The sequence below is a fragment of the Canis aureus genome, chromosome 8 (genome assembly GCF_053574225.1).
Source record: "Canis aureus isolate CA01 chromosome 8, VMU_Caureus_v.1.0, whole genome shotgun sequence".
Taxonomy (NCBI): Eukaryota; Metazoa; Chordata; class Mammalia; order Carnivora; family Canidae; genus Canis; species Canis aureus.
Window position 1 is genome coordinate 10,865,586 of NC_135618.1, and position 17,781 is coordinate 10,883,366.

The 17,781-nt window shown below is 34.4% G+C and overlaps 1 long non-coding RNA gene across 1 annotated transcript; it reads left to right on the plus strand.

Annotated features, from left to right (window-relative positions):
* Window positions 1-1,927: 1,927 nt before the first annotated feature.
* Window positions 1,928-17,492, plus strand: LOC144318013 (uncharacterized). Its single transcript, XR_013383876.1, has 3 exons — window positions 1,928-2,101; window positions 12,149-12,260; window positions 17,268-17,492. It is a non-coding gene; the product is annotated as an uncharacterized LOC144318013 (long non-coding RNA).
* The last annotated feature ends 289 nt before the right edge of the window (window positions 17,493-17,781 follow it).

Consider the following 17,781-nt stretch of genomic DNA (forward strand, 5'->3'; position numbering starts at 1 on the left):
TCTACTTTCACCCTGGGTCATGTAGAATTTTTATTGGAAAAGCTAAGTAAAACCTAAAGTCTCCATGAACTGCTGTGAATGTCTGCCACTTTGTGTAAAGAACTAACCAAGGTTTCCTGGGACTACTCTGGAACACTTAGTTGTTTCACGTCTGTCACTAGGGCTCCTTCGGGGAATTTCACCTTTATGGAGTAAAGATAAGGAACGTATAAAGTAAGTGTAGAAAAGAGGTAACAGAATATTTTCTGGATTTATGCTTCACCAGATATTAAGTAGTTGCACAGCATACCTGGAGCATGTGACAGTCATCACCACCCTTTATAAACAAGTGTTAATCAGGATTCAATTTTTATTTCATTTCACGAGGCATGAAATGTCTGCGTTGACTTCCAAATACAGTTGATTTTAATTTTTTTCTTAAACAAAAATATTTTGCTAAATGTTTCATTTATACCCCATACAGTTTTATGCAACAATTACTGTGAAACAGTAATATTTGGAATAATTTGGGACAATTAAACAAAGCGTTCTCCATATATCATCCTGGTTCTTTGCCAAACATATGATTTCCACTAACACCTCAATGTGTGTGAGTCCCCAAACTCTAGCCCTGACTTTTCCACTAAGTTCTAGTCCAACATTTCATTGGACTGTGAATCCCTTGAAGATAGAACCATCTCCATTCACCGTTCATTTTTAAGGCCCCAGTAGAACGCTCAGGGTCAGGGCTCAGTGTGCACAATATCATGACTGAATTTTTAACTGCCTTCTGGAAAGTGATAACTAAAACCATCACCTTCCTACACCAAATTGCTTCCCTTCCATTTTAATTTCTGTTAGTGTACCACTTTCTTCCAGTCACCTGTGTGAGCAATCTTGAAGTCATCTTCAATTTGATGATTATCTTCCTTCCCTTTGCCAGACACATGTCAAATAGTGACACTCTAACAAAACTGACTCATTGCTCTCATTTATCTTATCTCATTCCCACTGCCACTCTATTTTAAGGCTTCATTAATGCTGTGGACTGAATTGCGTCCCCCACCACCCCACCCCACCCAGACCCAAATGTGTATGTTGAAGCCCTAATCCAAATGGGATGGTATTTGGAGATAGGGCTTGTAAGGAGATTAAATGGGGTCATAAGTATGGGCCCTGATCAAAGAAGGGACACCAGAACTGCTGCCCCTTCCTGTCTCCCAGCCTCCCTCCCTCCCTCCCTCTCCAATCATCTCTCAGAGTAAAAAGAAGATGTTATGTGAGCATGCAGCAAGAGGACAGTGACATGCAAACCAGGAAGAGGGTTCTGACCAGAAAGTTACCATATTAGCACTCAAATCTCAGACTTCCAGCCTCCAGAATTGTGGGAAGACAAATGTCTATTCTTTAAGCCATTCTTCTCTGGTATTTTGATATGGCAGCCAGAGCTAGGACAATCGCTTTCTGCCTGGAATATTATATCAACATTTCTACTGGGATTATAACTAAGCTTCTTAATATCAATCTATTTAGGATTCTGCGATCAGAACTTACAAGAAACAGCACCAACTCTGTCATTTTCTGCTCAAATGTATCTAGTATCTTCTCACGTTTATACAATATAGTAATAATAGCAAATAAATCATTGGTTATTACCCACCAGGCACCAAGTGTTCTACCTCCATTTTTGCATTTGATATTTATCGTTATATTAAGTGTGTGATATCTTTAATCCTCAAGTTGCAGAGACACTAAGTAATTTGCACGATATCACAAAAAGAACTAATAACAAAAATGGTATAATATCAGGCTTTCCCTAACCCAAAGGCTGCAATTTAAAACTATATTATATAGCTTTCCTTGACTTGGCATGCAAGGGAAGTGAAAATTCAATAGAAGGCTATTGTGACGTTCCAGATGAGATGGGTGTCATGGATAGTTGGCAAGACAGTAAACATTGATGAACAGAATCCAAAGACATATCACAGGCAAAAATCAACTAGATCTGAGGATACATTCCAAGTCATGGAGTAAAATAGGATCTACAACAATCTTGATGCAAACCTCAGCATCATGAGAAGCTACAAATTGATGTTTCACTGATTCCTACCACATGCATTGGGTAATATATTACCTTTTAAAATTATGAAACATCACATTTCATAATTGAAGTCCTCTTTTAAGATTCACCTTGATTGTGACATTGTTTTCCTAATGATTTGCTTTCACTTTACCCTTTACTTGGTATAACTAAGCACTGATCACCTTCGGTTTCATTTAGTTAGTACTGTGATATTTAGAAGATTTCTTTACCTATTTATACATTCAGAATCTTGTTCCTGTACTTTCTATTGATTCTTACTCAATCTCTGCTTTATGACCAGTGCTCAATGACTGTTAGGAATCAAAGGATATAGTAAAAATCTTTGGTTTTATCCTTAGTAAAAATGTACGACTTGAGAAATAATAGATTTGCTAATAAGTTATTGAAAGAAATACTTTAATATTTTTCAATCAAAATTATTAACTCATTCTTATATAAATGAATGCTATTAGGACTTGTATTTTTTATTTTTTGTATAATCCTACAAGTATCCTACTGCTAACATGTTTAATGATATCCTCCCCAATTTTTCAAAGAAAATTTATTATCTAACTGCAACTAAAATTATCACAAATGGTGAAATATCATTGGTGTTATTGGTGAAATATCATTGAAATTAAGAGACCATAAACACACCTTAAGGGTATTATCACTCACGATTGGTATGTCTGTCAGGAATTATAAACAGTCACATAGAAGAGAATCCAGGCCAGAGGCCATTTTTTATTACTTTGTCCAGAAATTATTTATTTTAAACATTTTTATGTAACTAAGACTTCAAGTATTATAGTATCGTGCAGCACAAATATTGCCAAAGGAATATGGAAAATTACTTTGATCAAAAAGTCAAAATAAAAAAGCAATTTCTTCCAGGAACACTTAGGAACAATTCTTAGTTCAGAGTATCTGCTTGCCTTGCAAGAAAAATACTTTTCTCCAATGAATTCTTTTATTGATAAAACTCAAAACTGATAAATTTTCAACTGGACAGGAGAAAAATAGCCACTTTTCTTTTCAATTGCTATTACTTCTAGCCACTGAAACTCATACCAGATATGAGTGCCTCATATAACCACCAAAGGATATCTGTCTAAAGTTGTGTTCTAGAAAATATCAATACTGACTGTAAAACTCATTACTTATATTCAGAACATTAAGGTGTTATACATGGATATGATTACTGAGAATACTTTTCTAAAGCCAGAAAAAATAGTCCCTACCTCTCATTGATGCTAATATTGCTATAGCTACTTAGAAGAAATGTAAGCCTCATTAAACATTCTAATACTGTTAAAAGCTTAAAACAAATCTAAAAGCTGAAAACAAAGAGTAAGCCTAACATAGAATTTCAAAACAAGAAGAAAATAAACTTAAAGAGCTGGAAGAAGAAAAAAAAAAAAGAACACAATACTAGAGACCACGGATCCATTTCTACTCATCAGAGCAGAAATAATATGTATGTTCCCATTAAGGCTGGAGTTATAACTGTCTTGCATGCTACTCTATCTCCAGCTCTGGCACAGAGCCTAAAACATCATGGATTTAAATATAAATATAAATGTTTGCTAATTGAATGAATAAAACAAACGAGATGTTTTTAGACTCTTTTTTTTTTTTTCTACAACATTGTTAGGCTCACAGTAAAATTGGGAGAATGGTACAAAGATATCACATATACTTTTGCCCTCACACACACATAGACTTTCCCATTATCAACATCCCCCACCAAAGTGATACATCTGTTACAATTCACAAACTTGACACTGTTTATTACTCAAACTCCATAGTTTATATTAGAGTTCATCCTTGGTGTTGTACATTCTATGATTTTGGATAAATTTATAATGGAATGCATCTACCATTATAGTATCATAGAGAATATTTTCAATATCCTATAAATCCCACGTTCTGTTTATTCATCCTTTTCTCCCCACTAATTCCGGACAACTAGTGATCTTTTTACCATCTCTATAGTTAACCTTTTATAGACTGTCATATAAAAGAATCATACAGTATTTATATTTTCAGATTTGTTTCTGTCAGTAATATGCATTTAATTTCACTACATGTCTTTTATGACTTGATAGCTCATTTATTTTTGGCATGGAAAGAGGTCCAATGTATGAATGTAACACCATTTACCCATTCACCTTCTGAAGGACAGCTTGATTGCTTTCAAGTTTTAGCAATCGTGAGTAAAGGTGCTATAAACATCCGTGTGCAGGTTTTTGTAGGGAAGTTTTTATGTTTTCGACTCATTTGGATAAATACCAAGGAGTCTGATTGCTGGATTGCTGGATCATACGATAAATGCACATTTACTTTTGTAAGAAAACACCACACTGTCTTCTATGGTGACTGTCCTATTTCCCATCCCTACCAGAAATGAATGAGTTTCTGTTAAACATTTTCACCAGCATTTGGGTGTTGTCAGTGTTCTGGATCTGACCATTCTCATCGGTGTATAATGGTAGCTAACTGTTTTAATTTGCATTTGTCTGCTGATATATGATATAGAGCATCTTTCATATGATTATTTGCCATCTGTATTTCTTGTTTGGGGATATGTCAGTTCAGGTATTCGGACCTTTTTTTTTTTTTAATTGGCATGTTTGTTTTCTTGATGGGCTTTAAGAGTTCTTTGTATACTTTGAATAACAGTCCTTTATCAGATGTGTCTTTTGCAAATATTTTCTCCCTGTATGTGATTTGTCTTTCCATTCTCTTAACAGTGTCTTTCCCAGAGAAGAAATTTTTTTTTTTTAAAGATTTTATTTATTTATTCATGATAGTCACAGAGGAGAGAGAGAGAGAGGCAGAGACACAGGCAGAGGGAGAAGCAGGCTCCATGCACCGGGAGCCCGACGTGGGATTCGATCCTGGGTCTCCAGGATCGCGCCCTGGGCCAAAGGCAGGCGCCAAACCGCTGTGCCACTCAGGGATCCCAGAAATTTTTAATTTCAATGAAGCTTATCAATTTTTTTCTTTCGTGGATAGTATCCTTAGTATTGTATCTAAAAAGTCATTTAGATATTCTATGTTATCTTCAGCAATTTTTATAGTTTTGTGCTTTGCATTTAGGTCTGATTCCCTTTGAGTTGCTTTCTATAATACAAGTAAGTTGCCTGCCTAGATTTTTTTTTTACATGTAGATGTCCAGTTTTTCCAGTATTCGTTGAAAAGATTATCTTTCCTCCATTGTAAATGCCTTTTTGCTCCTTTGTTAAGGATGAGTTAATACATGTACACGTGGGTCTATTTCTGGGCTGTCTATCCTCTTTCACTGATCCTGTTTGTCTATTCTTTTGCCAGTGCCACGCTGTCTTCATTACTGCTGATTTACACTACATCTTGATGTCAGTGGTATGTCTTTCAACTTTGTTTCTCGCCAATATTTTTTTAAAAATATTTTATTTATTTATTCATGACAGACACACAGAGAGAGGCAGAGACATAGGCACAGGGAGAAGCAGGCTCCATGCAGGGAGCCTGATGTGGGACTTGATCCCGGGTCTCCAGGATCACACCCTGGGCTGAAGGCAGGCACTAAGCCACTAGTCACCCAGGGATCCCTCTCAATATTTTGTTGCTATTCTGAGTCTTTTCCCCCCTCAGACAGATTTTAGAATCAGTCTGTCAATATCTTCAAAGTCATTTGAGGGGGATTACATTGGACCTATAGAACAAATTGGGAAGAACCAACATTTTGACAACCTTGAGTATGCCTGTCTATGAATATGAAATTTCTCTCCATTTATTTAGTTCTTCATTTCAGCTGTAGGCTTATGCTTTTCTCATATAGATCGTGTACATACCTTGTTGGATTTATACTTAAATATTTTACTTTTGGAGATTACTAATATAAATACTGTGATTTTAATGTCAAATTTCACTTGTTTATTGCTCGTATATAGGAAAGAGATTGATTTTAATGTATTAACCTTGTATCCTGCAACCTTTCTATAATTGCTTTAGTCCCAGGAGGGTTGTTTGTATGTGTGTATATTTATTAATTCTTTGGAGTGTCTATGTAAACAATTATGTCACATGTGAACAAATTCAGTTCTATTTCCTCCTTCCTAATTAGTATATTTTTAAATTTCCTTCTTTCTTATTGCTTTCAGGTAGGACTTCAAAGTTGAAAAGCAGTGGTAAGAGGGGACATCTTTCTTTGTTATTGATCTTTGGGGGAAAACTAGTAGTTTCTCATTAAGTATGGTGTTAAATGTAGATTTTTTTAATGAAGATATTTTTTATCAAGTGGAGGAATTTCCCTTTTATTACTAATTTTTTGAGAATATTTTTTATCATGAATGTGTGTTGAATTTTTTCAAATGCTTTTTCTGCATCTATTTTTATGATTATGTGATTTTTCTTATTTAGCTTATTGATTGGGGGATTACATTGATTGACTTTCAAATGTCAAACTAACCTTGCCCATGTGGATTACATCTTATTTGACTATGGTGTATAATTCCTTTATATATTGTTGGATTCAATTTACTTATTTTTTGTTAGGGATATCTCATGTATATTCATGAGAGATATTGGGCTGTAGTTTTTCTTGTAACATCTTTGTCTGGTTTTGGTAATAAGGTGATAGTGGACTTAGAAAATGAGAGGGGATCTCCGGGTGGCTCAGCAGTTTGGCACATGCCTTTGGCCCAAGGCATGATCCTGGAGTCCCAGGATCAAGTTCCACATCTGGCTCCCTGCACGGAGCCTGCTTCTCCCTCTGCCTGTGTTTCTGCCTCTCTCTCTCTCTCTCTCTCTGTGTGTGTCTCATGAGTAAATAAATAAAAATATTTTAAAAAATGAATTAGAAAACACTCCTTCAGCATGGATGTTCTGAAAGAGATTTTAGATAATTGGTATAAAATCTTCCTTTAATATTTGATAGGATTTTTCAGTGTTCCCATCTGGGTCTTGTGCTTTCTATTTTGGAAGGTGGTTAATTATTGACTCAACTTATTTAATAGATATAAGTCTATTCAGCTTGTCTTTTTCTCCTTGTGCTTCAGCAGATTGTCTTTCAAGTAAATGGTCCATTTCAGATAGGTTATCAAATCTGTGGGTATAGAGTTGTTCATATTATTCCTTTAGGGATCTGTAGTGATGTCTTTTTCATTTCTAATATTAATAATTTGTGTCCTTTCTCCACCTCTCCTTTTTTTAAGTTAGGCTAAACACATTAATTTTATTGATCTTTTAAAAGAACCAGCTTTTAATTTCATTTATTTTTTTCTATTGATTTCCTGTTTTCAATTTCATTGATTTATGTTCAGATCTTTATTTCTTTTCTTTTGCTTACTTGGATTTAAATTGAATTTAATGCTTCAGATTTTGATTTTTGTTCTTTTTCTAGTTTGCTAAGGTTGAAGATTAGAGTTTAATGGATCTAGTTTTTTTTTTCTTTTTTAAAAAAATAAATACATTTAATGCTATAAATTTCCCCTTAAGCGCTGCTTTTGCTGCATCTCACAAATTTTGGTAAGTTGTGTTTTCACTTTCATTGTGTTGAACTTTTCTCAAAATCTCTTCTTCAGTCATGTGTCATTTAGGAGTATATTGTTTAAACACCACGTATTTAGGGATTTTCCAGGTGTCTTTCTGTTGTTGATTCCTATTTTAAATCCATTGTGATATTAGAGCAGTCTCTGCACAACTTCTGTTTTATTAAATTTGTTTAAATCTGCTTTACAGCCTACAATGTGGTCTATTTTGGTGACTGTTTCCCATGAGCTTCATAAGAAAGTGTACTGTCTTATTGTTGGATGAAGTATTCCATATATATCCATCACATTTTGTTGATTGATGATGTGGTTGAGTTAAACTATGTCCTCCCTGATTCTCTGCTGTGTGGATCTATCAATTTCTGAGAGGAGTGTTGAAGGCTCCAAATGAAAATAGATCCATCTAGCTCTCCTTTCAGTTCTATCAGGTTTTGCCTCATGTATTTGATGTTCTCTTATTAGGCACATACACGTTAAGGATCAGCATGTCTTTTGGGGGGAACTGACCCCTTTATCATTGTGTAGTACCCCTCTTTATCCGAGATAACTTTCCTTGGTTCGGAGTCTGCTCTGTCTGAAATTAATATAGGTATTCCTGCTTTCTTTTGATTAGTATATCATCGTCTATCTTTCTCATCTACTTAGTTTTAATCTTTATCTATCTGTGTACTTTGAAAAGGGATTCCTGTAGACAATGGACACTTGGACCTGTTTTTGAGTCACTCTATCAGTCTGTCTTTTAATCAGTGCACTTAAAAACTGATATTCAAAATGAGTACTGATATAGTTGGATCAATACATATTATACTTGTTACTATTCTATTTATTACTCTTTTTCTTTGTACCTCTTTTTGTCTTACACTCTTTTTCTTCTATGGTTGTAATTGAGAATTTATATGATTCTATTTTTTGGATGTCTTACCATATCAGTTATACTTTCTTTTTCATCGTTTTTAGTGATTGCCCTACAGTTTGTAAAATACATTTACACTCATCCAAGTCTACTGTCTTTTTTTTTTTAATTTATTCATGAGAGATACACAGAGAGAGACAAAGACATAGCCAGAGGGAGAAGCAAGCAGGCTCCCTGTGCAGAGCCTATTGTAGAACTAGATCCCAGGAACCTAGGATCATGACTTGAGCCTAATGCAAACACTCAACCACTATGTCACCCAGGCTTCCCCCAAGTCCACTTTCAAGTAACACTACCATTTCACAAGTAGTGCACTTTAAACAACAAAATAATCCTACCTGCTCTTTCTAGTCCCTTGTCTACTTGGTTTAATTTCATTTATATGTAAGCATACATAATCTATTTCTGTTACCATTATTTTTAATATACTGTTATCTGTTAGATTAAAATATGAAAGAAAGTTTTTATTTTAACTACTTGTTTTTTTTTTCAGTGTTCTTCCTTTGTTTATGTAGATCTGAATTTCTAATGTAACTTATTTTTCTTCTTTCTAAAGAACTTCTTTTAACTTTTTTTTTTTTTTTTTTTTTTTTGCAAGGCAAGTCTATCAGTAACAAATTCTATCCATTTCTGTTTGTCTGAGAAGGTTTTTCTTTTTCACTTTTCAGGGAGAATTTCACAGGGTAAGAATTCTAGGTTGGTGTTTACCTATTTTTTCCCCTCAACACTTTAAATCTTCCTGCTATTTGCTTGCATGTTTTCTGAGAAGTCAGATATAATTCTTATACTTCCTCTTTCATAAGTGAGGTGTTTTTGTCCTCTGGCTTATTTCATATTTTTTTAATCTTTCATTTTCTGTAATTTGAAAACAATACACCTAGGTGTAGTTTTTGTCTGTTTGCTTGTTTTGGCATTTATCCTGCTTGTTGTTCTCTTAGCTTCCTGGATCTGTGGTATGGAGTCTGACATGAATCTGGAAAAATTCTTGGTTGTTATTATTTCAAATATTTCTCTTGTCTCTCTCTTTTTTTTCTTCTAGTTCCCAATTGCATATATGTTAAATCTTTTGTAGTTATGCCAGTTTCTATGGATATTTTTTCAGTCTTTGTTCTCTTTGCTTTGCAGTTTTGGAGGTTTCTATTAAAATATCCTCTAGCTCAGAGATTCTTTCCTCAGCTGAGCCCAGTCTACTAATAAGCCCATCAAAGGCATTTTTCAATTTTACTGCAGTATTCTTGATCTCTAGCATTTCTTTTGTGTTCTTTCATAAGATTCTCACCTCTGTACTTAAATTGCCCACTTGATCTTGCATGCTGTCCACTTATCCATCAGCATTCTTAACATATTACTCCTAGTATTTTTAAATTTCTGGCCTGATAATTGCAACATTTATGTCATATCCATGACTGATGCTTGCTCTGTCTCTTCAAATTGTGAGGTTTTTTATTTTTGCATTTTTTATTTTGCATTTTGGTGTGCCTTGTAATTTTGTTCTGAGAGTCAGACATGATATGCTGAGCAGAAGAAACTGCTCTAAGTAGGGCTTTAGTAATGTGGTGGTGAAGTGTGGGGAATGGAGAAGCGGTCTAAAGTCTTATGAGTAATGAACCTTTGTCTCTGGACTTTGAACTCTACAAATATTTCTCAGAACCTGCCCACCCCGCCAGGAGGGATAGGATGACCAGAGTGGCCTATAGTTAGGTATGTATCTTCCCTCACGTGGAAAGTTAGAGTGGGCAAGAGTTGAGTATTCCCTTTCCCTAAGGCCAGTTATGCTCTAATAAAACCCAATATGTTAAGTTCAGGTTAACTACTGTCTCTCAAAGACAGTCTTTGCTAAGAAAAACTGAGTGCTCCGGCACATTCAAAATGTTTCCTTTTTCCTACTTTTGCTAGATGTGTAAGGGAATTTCTCTGACATTTACTGTGAGAACCTAGTCAAGCTCCCATAAGTAAAACTCACAAAAGTGTCCCAGTCCACCCTAATGAGTGGGTCCCGTTGGAGTTTTCAACTCAGACTAATCCACATCTAGCTTTCAGCAATTCATCGATTTGAGTTCAGGTTTTCCTCCCTTAGCACTGACTATCATGGAGGTTTCTGTTCCTGTATGTTGTGAATCTCTCTATCTGCCTCTCTACCAAATTTTGGAGCAGTGATTTGGCCTGTGACTTCATTTCTCTAATGAATCTAAAAAGTAGATTTTTCAATTTGTTCAGCTTTTTACTTATTTTTAGGATGTGGTGATGACTTCCATACTTATTTCATGCAGAAGCAGAAACCAGAAGAGATGTTTTTTAAAGGAGAGGGATGGGGCAACTGAGTGGCTCAGTCAGTTGAACGCTCAACTCTTGGTTTTGGCTCGGGTTGTGATTTCTGGACTTTGGCATCAAGCCCCGAGTTGGGCTCTGTGCTCTGTGTGGAGTCTGCTTCAGATTCTCTCACCTTCCTGCTCTCTTTCTCAATCTCAAATAAATAAATAAAAATCTTAAAAATAAAAAAAAAAAAAGGAGAGAGAGAGAGAGCATGCTATAATCGAATAAGTTTCACAAACTGCCTCCACTTCCAGTTGGAGATTAACAATGCTGATCAGCATGCTGCAATCAATCTCTGAGAAGTCTACAAGTCTACGCTAAATAATAGCAACAATGATAAAGAAGACATTTGTTCAATGTAGCCATCTTCTTTGCCCATATTGCTTTCAGGCCTTGATTCATCTGGTTCCCCACACATTCTCCCCCAAGTGATTTTCTTTGTCCTTCCCTCTTATATGCCATGTCCAGGTCTTGGCTCTTAAATTAAATCTTCACTTTCTACACCATCATAACTGTTAATTATTCTAAGATTAGGGAAATAACATTCTTTGGGGATGAATCTATCACATGAATTTGTGCTAAAACATGAATAATTATGCATTATCACTTAGTATTCATAAGAATTATATGGTTTAGATCTATCATTCTCTCAAAGATAGGAGCCTGAGATTCCCAGTCTACGGTTCACTCAGAATAACACATCTAACAAGAAAATAAAGTCAATATATATTGAGTGCTTATACCTTGACATTTTTTAATAATGCTTTAGATAAGACCACATTTAATCCACATATCAATCCTGTGATATAGTACATTAATTTCCTCTTGCTACATAACAAATTACCACAAATTTTAGTGGCTTAAAACAATATTCATTTATTATCTCACCGTCCTGAAGATCAGAAGTGCTGGATGGTTCAACTAGATCTCTGCTTACTGTTTCACAGGGCCAGAATCAAGGGTTGGCTCTTCTCTACAGGCTCTGGGGGAAGAATTCACTTCCAAGCTCATTTGGGTTTGACAAATTTTGTTCTCGTGCCTGTACAACTGAGGTTCCCCTTTTCCACTGGGTATCAGCTGTGACCAGTCTCAGCTCCTAAAGGTCGATATTCCCTGGCATATGGCTTTCTCCAACTTTAAAATGAGCAATGGTACATCAAATCCCCTTCATGTATAGACTCTCTGATTTCCTCTTCTGCCACCAGCTGAAGAGCACTCTCTGCTTTTATAAGGTCTCATGTGATTAAATTAGGCCTACCAAAATAGTCTCCCTTTTGCCATATAATTTAGCACAATGACAAGAATAATATCTCATTGTATTTATAGGTTCCGCCCACACTTCAAGGAGAGGAGATTTCATAAGGATGTGAGTTTTCAGGGATCACTTTTAGAATTCTGCTCAGCACAGTTAAGTTCTGCTATTGTGGCCACTCTTCAGGTGAGGAAACTAAGGCACAGGGGAAAGTCAGAACTTGCTTCTTCATTTAATCATGATTTGATTTCTGTATTTAAGTCCTACTTCTAAAAATATTGATTTATATTCCCTTCTACATACAAGCTTCTGTAGGTCATTTTCAGAATTTCTGGAGCACATGTCAGAGTGAACAGATTATTACACAGCTAAATGTGTTGTTTTCCACCTTAACACCTCTCTGTTTGCAACACCAAGAGATAGTATCAACTCTCAGCCATCTTGTTTGTCCAATTGGACTATAAACATTCATGACCTCCTTTCTTCTTTGCTTCCAGAGTCTCTGAACTACTTTTAAAAGAGACGTGTCTTATTACTATGTCTGTCTCTGCTGTATCTATTTTATGCAGGGATAATTCTGTGAAAAATGAATAATTCCTTTTTCAATACACCTGGTTTTTGTTTGTTTGATTGTTTGTTTGAAACATCTTTTATGTTCTGAATATTTAAACAAGGTTTGGTATAAAAAGGTAATAAGAAAAACTGAACTATATCCTGCAAGCTAGATTATAGAGATCACTGTGTATATCTCAGATTAGCACAATCTTGATCTCCTAGAATTTACTTTTGCCAATAACGCTTCCAATTTCTTTTTAAAAGTATCAATAACTTAAAAAGTCAATAAAATATATATTGTAGTTTACCAGATAAATACCACCCAGGCTTAATGTAGAATGCAGTTAAAACAACAAGCATAGCACAATCTTAATTGAAAGAAATTAATGCTGATTAATGTGATACATGAACATATATCATGTGTCAGTTCTGTGTTTATTCTTTACATATATTCAAACTTTGAACCTGGTCTAACTGACTTTGGGATACTGAATAAAGCATTTAACCTCTTGACACCTTGGTTTTCTCGCCTACAAAAAAAAAAAAAAAAAAAAAAAAAAAAAAAAGAATAGAAAGGATTGTCACAACTCTCCAATTTTTGGTGATAAATATTACAATAAATTCCAGGCAGAGAATAGAGAAAAAAGAGGGCCAAGAATATTGTGTCAAAATAATAGCACATATTCCAATTAAAATATTAGAAAATAAGTCTATTGGAAAATATATCATTTCTTCAAGTGTATGATAAATAAGGGATAGTTATTCATGTTTTCCTCTGCTTTTGAATCCAGGATCAGGATAAATGGTTGCTATAGAAACAAGGGGTTAAAATTTGGTGACCATTCCCCTCCCTCTACTCAATTTCTGAATTGATTCTGTTTGAGTACCCAGAGTTTTTATTTGTCTGCTTGAATATCAAACTGAATTTTCTTTAGGTAAGTAAAACATGTTGTTTGATATTCTATACTCCAACATGCTTACTTAGCCTGCTCTGCTCATTTAAGTCACCTATATGATCGTGCCATTGTTGAGTATGGGATAGGTGATAAAACTAATGAAATGCTGCCCATTTGGATATTAGCAATGTTTTCATTTTCTTGATAGTATAAGCACCAAAAGAACTTACTAGAAAGTAACTGATACCATTGTTTTTTCTAGAGTATTTCAAATAAGGATAGATTCTAAACTGAAAAGTTGTTTCCAGAGGAAGAAAATATTAAATTAATGCTTTAAAGCTTTTGGCTTAAGATATCTGTAATAAACAATATGATTCATTTTTAAATAAACTATTAAAATCTGCTTCATGGGTAATTAAAAAACTTCTACTGTACTTGAGTGACAACCCAACAAGTGATTATGATGGAGACTAATACATTGTTGTAATATTCACTATAAATTAGAGAAGACATGTTTAAACCAAAAATGTTCAGTCCACTGCAATTGTAATGTTGAGAACAAACATGATCTTTGATGTAATAAAATATGAATTTTTACTCCATTTATTCACTTTCATGAACTACTCTTGAAAGTATTTTCCATTATACTATTTCTTTACTTTGAAGTGGTTTGTGACCTACATGAAATAATTATTACCATGGCAAGTATCCAGATTGCTAGATATGGAAACTGAAACCTCATATATGAGAGCAGTCCCTGAACACCTTTATTATTCACATTGGAATCAATGACATATTATTTACCTACTGTAGTTTGTAAAACCATCAGGTTTGTTCTGCTTGGAACAAAGGAACTCATTTTTGTCTTCCTAGTTTCTCCTTTGCAACAACAGAGTTTTTGTTAGGATCATGTCAACATATAATTTACAAATTCGTTATAAAAATGGACAGAGTCCACCAGCTGAAGATTCAGAAGGGGAGGGGGCACCAAATGGAGTGGGATTTACAGGTAGTTTGGAGAAGAGAAAGCCAGAATACTGAAGTGTCAGCAAAGATCACTGATGATTCCTTTAGCTGTGAGAGAATAGGACTCAATGGGGTCTTTGCCCAAACCCTGTGAGTGATATTTACAATGTTCAAGTTGTATTTGAAACTCAAAAAATGAATTACATAGGAAAGCAGCATGAAATGTTTTTGGTTTATGTTATTTCTTTAGATTTATTATAACTCTGAGTTTGAAGCTTATATATAATAAGAAAATTTTCTGTGAGCAATATGATGTTAACACAATTCAAAACACAGTGTGGGAAAAGTAAGCATATGAGTCAGTATGACATGTCCTTGACCAATATATCATGCTTTAAAAAATAATTATTTTCACTTTAACAAAGATAATAGTAAAGAAAGCATTGGCAACTCAGTTACATAATATCTAACTGTATGGATATAATTACAAGTTATCTGTTATATTGAAATGTACTAAGCTATCTATCTTCTGTTATGCTTGGGAAAAACTATTCAAACTAATGAATAGATAATCACATTAAAAATTATCCTAAAAACTATCCTTTGATAATTTTAATGTTAAAAATATAGAAAAATATATTGTAGAAAAATATATTTATATATTTAGAAAAATATATTGGATAAACTACCTTCGACAATTTCACTAAAACAATAACAACAACAACAAAACAAACCAAAAAATTTATCTCATCCCTACAAAATACCTAGCTCTAAAAACATATATTTTTATAATAAGCTTTGGTTTGTTCTTCAGACTTTTAACACATATGTCTTAGGGCATTATTTCCTTTTATTTTTATCTTAGTTAACTATACTTCCCTTGGAGCCTTAATTTTAAATCATTTATAAGCTTATTTTAGCCTACTCAGATTACATTTTTAAAATACTGCATATATGATTTTTTTTTTAATTTCCTAAAAAGTACTAGACTTGGAAGGTAGAATATGTTTCCTTATGGAATACTTGTTATAAATGTATACATATGAATTTTAATCAGTATTTAAAATATCAATACCTGTAAGGCCTAAATGAAATATTAATTTTATTTTTTGTCCCAAAATAGCACTGCTAAAAATAGATACGTGCTTCATTCATTTATTGCACATATTCTTCACTCAACATACATGATTTGAATGAATTTTGAATTTTACCATGTTATAAATATTAGGGGACGATATTGTGAAAGCAATATTTGGATTTTTTAAACTCTATAGATTTAAAAAGTTAAGTCAAAAGCAATTTAAGAGATTATTAAAGCATACATTTTATGATCTCAATTTTTCATGCAAAATCATGACAAAGAGTGTTGTGGGTCATAGAAAAGAGGAAGAGCTGTCATTTAGTCCAGTGGTGTGAGTCCATAGCAGCAGCCTATAGGATCATTAGCAATGGCCTGCCTTCCCTCAGACATTGAGCACAAATGCTATTTATTATTAATGCTCCATACCACATCACATGGCAGACTAATTCTTAAGCACCAAATGGGATTGCTTCAGTCATATTGAGGAATTAATTACAAAACTAGAGGCACAACATAATTACATTGAAGAAAAACATGTGCTGAGATCTTACTATTAACAAATTAAGAGAATGTCGCATTGTTGATAACATGTAGACAGCTCCTCTTAGGTGGGAAATGGAGCTTTACATAAAGCTCCTCCCTTTCCATGATTTTTAACATAATTATTCAGCCATATTCACAAACTGTTCTAGAGTTACTTGCAATAATCTACTGTCTTGTCTTACTTTGTTAGAGAGTCTTGTCCTAATACCTCCGAACTCTCAAGGCTACATTTCCTAAAGGTAGACCACACTAGATAAACTCCACAGGCTGCTTCATTTCCAGGATCTGTCTTGGGCCTTTGCCCTTGAGAATAATAATAAGGATCTCCAATCCAAGATAATAAAATCCCAGTTCATAATGAGAGTCAACTCAGTAGGGTGGCTTTAAGAAGAACAGATGGGCTAATCATTTTTGTCAAAAATTCATCCCTGACTACCTATTAAGACTTATTATCTCAATTTTATATTTAAGCATCTTGTCTCTCAATATTCTCCTTGCTCCTGTCAAACTCTCTACAATTCCTAGAATAGACATTTTTCTTCTCCAAACTTCTGTCACATTATTTGCTCCATCTAACATTTTCTCCTACTTCTATGCCTTCCAAAGTCTAGAAAGCCACATTCATGAAGGATGAATTAATTCCTATCTTTTATGCCAAACCTTTCTTATCTTTAAATGGGTCTTTGGCTCTAAGCAACACTGGGCTTGTTATTAGCCCTACTTTTGACTCTAAAATGCAGATCTCATTGTATCATTCCTTTGACATATTTTTGAATTAACTTGCTTTTGTCTATTTTTTGCAGTCTTAGTCTGTGCTATAACTCTAATTTGTGACAATGAGATGAGTGCCAGGAATAATTTTTTTAAAAATCGAGGATATCAGATAGAAAGTATGATGGGGAGAATTAGCATAAATAATACAAGAAATGACTGAGTGGTTATTTTACCTAGGGTTGTCATGCTTACCCCTGCAGTGATAGCCATTCAAGTGTCCTCCAATGACCACCACCTCCTGGTGTTCATACTCTTCTTATATTAATATCCTTGCTGAAATGTGGACTAGATTTATTGACTCGCTTCCAGTAAAGAATACAGCAAAAATGATGCGATATCATTCTGAGATTAGGTTACAAAGATGATGGTTCTGTCTAGGACTCACTCTCTGGAGAGCACATATAGCAAGGAAGTAATATCTCTGGCCAACAATCCATGAGAACCTAACACCTGACAAGAGCCACATGAGTGAGCTTGTGAGAGTATCCTGCTCCAGTTAAACACTGAGATGACTGAAGTCCTGGCTGACAGTGGGATTGGAGCCATGAGAGACACCAAGACATTCACCCCGTTAGCTGTATCTGGATTCCTGACCTATGGAAACTAGAGGTAATTACTATTTCTTATATTCTAAGATGCTAAGTAACATGTTTGTTATTGTTTATAGTAAAGTGGAAGATAAGAGGGATAAATAGAAGGAAGGACTGGTAAACAAAAAATGTCAGGACTTGATGGTTTGAGAATTCTTAGCCTTTCCACACAGTAAGTAATAATAAAAATCAATAAATGCCTTTGAAAAGAACAAATACAAGTTCTGCCTGAAAAACATTATGTAGAGAAGAAGCTGACAGTGTGACTGTGAAACTTGTTGTTGTCAAGAATGGTGAAAAAT